This window comes from Bison bison, unplaced genomic scaffold (assembly GCF_000754665.1).
Source record: "Bison bison bison isolate TAMUID 2011002044 unplaced genomic scaffold, Bison_UMD1.0 scf7180017864464, whole genome shotgun sequence".
Lineage (NCBI taxonomy): Eukaryota > Metazoa > Chordata > Mammalia > Artiodactyla > Bovidae > Bison > Bison bison.
This window is the reverse complement of record NW_011495025.1, coordinates 6597158-6597821: the sequence shown is the minus strand read 5'-3', so window position 1 is coordinate 6597821 and position 664 is coordinate 6597158.

The window sequence follows — 664 nt, the reverse complement described above, 5'->3', positions numbered from 1 at the left end:
GGGGTCACTGCTCCTTTATCCTGGGTCCTGGTGCACAAGGTTTTGTTTGTGTCCTCCAGGAATCTGTTTTCCCCAGTCCTGTGTAAGTTCTGTAATCAAATCCCACTGGCCTACAAAGTCAAATTCCCTGGGGTTCTCAGTCCCTTTGCCAGCTCCCTAGGTTGGGAAATCTGTTGTGGATACTAGAACTTTCTTAACAGTATGGGAATTTCTTTGGTATAATTGTTCTGCAGTTTGTGGGTCATCTGCTCGGTGGCTCTATGGCGGGGTTAATGGTGACCTCTTCCAAGAGGGCTTATGCCACGAGCTGTGTGACAGTTCTGCAGCCGGAGCCCCTGCCCCGGCAGTAGGCCACTGCTGACCTGTACCTCCGCAGGAGACATTCAAGCACAGTTCTGGCTCAGTCTCCGTAGGGTCACTGGGTCCTGGTGTGCACAAGATTTTGTTGGAGCCCTCCCAAAGATCTCTGGCAGGTATGGGGTTTGATTCTAAACGTGATTTTGCCCCTCCTACCATCTTGTTGGGGCTTCTCCTTTGCCCTTGGATGTGGGGTATCTTTTTTCAGTGGGATCCAACATTTTCCTGCCAATGGTTGTTTAGCAGTGAGTTATAATTTTGGAGTTCTCATAGGAGACGAGCACACATCCTTCTACTCTGCCATTTT